The sequence below is a fragment of the Gossypium hirsutum genome, chromosome A08, assembly GCF_007990345.1.
Source record: "Gossypium hirsutum isolate 1008001.06 chromosome A08, Gossypium_hirsutum_v2.1, whole genome shotgun sequence".
NCBI classification, from domain to species: Eukaryota; Viridiplantae; Streptophyta; class Magnoliopsida; order Malvales; family Malvaceae; genus Gossypium; species Gossypium hirsutum.
In genome coordinates, this window is record NC_053431.1 from 75,549,010 (window position 1) to 75,549,882 (window position 873).

At 34.4% G+C, this 873-nt stretch overlaps 1 non-coding gene across 1 annotated transcript; it reads right to left on the reverse strand.

Annotated features, from left to right (window-relative positions):
• Positions 1-509: 509 nt before the first annotated feature.
• LOC121205541 (small nucleolar RNA R71) lies at positions 510-615 on the reverse strand. Its single transcript, XR_005900617.1, has one exon. It is a non-coding gene; the product is annotated as a small nucleolar RNA R71 (small nucleolar RNA).
• Between the last annotated feature and the right edge of the window lie 258 nt (positions 616-873).

Here is an 873-nt window from a genome sequence, read left to right on the forward strand (position 1 = left end):
ACTCTCTAAACTCTCCTTGTATAAAAAGAGCCTTTGGTCATTATTTACACACATTTGAATTAAATAAAAAGTTGTAGAGAGAAAATTCTCTAAAAAGATTATTTCAGAAAATTTCTAGAGATATTTTTTTTGTTTACAACTTGATCCAAAAGTTTAGAGATATTACAAAATTACCCCACTGGTAATTTTTGTGAAACATTTTCTAACTCGAAGCGAACCCACACTCGGCAGATGTGAGCCTGAGGATAGCAGAGAAGACAACTCGGCCGAAGCACTCATCCTAGACGAATCGAACAATTTTGATTAAGTGTTTATTAATTTAAATTTCACAACCAATACCTTTGTTTGGAAAAAATTTTAAAACTCTAGTTTTTCCCTAAATATATATTTCATTGCGTTTTCCAAACTCATTTTTCCTACAGACTTGCAGGCACCAGGGTCTATCACGAAATGGGATGAACTTGCTAGAAAGTTCTTACAGAAGTTTTTCCCAATTAGCAAAGTAGTTCAATTAAGAAAAGAGATTGATGTTTTTAGAGAGATGGAGGGAGAAATTTTCTATGAGGCATGGGAACATTTCAAAATGTTGATTTAAAAATGCCCACACCATGGATTTCCTGAGTGGATGTGACTACAAGTATTTTATAATGGGTTGGATACAAATGCACGATTTAGATTAGATGGAGTAGCTGGAGGAGCCCTTATGAATATAACATATGAGGATGTGAACGAAATCATTGAGAACATGACACTGAACTCCAGCAGGTGGCGATTGAACGCTTTACATATGGCCAGAAACCTACTATGGTCAAAGCTATCCAAGAGGATGATAAGTATCAATAAATAGTTGATAGACTTAACCTTATTAAATCT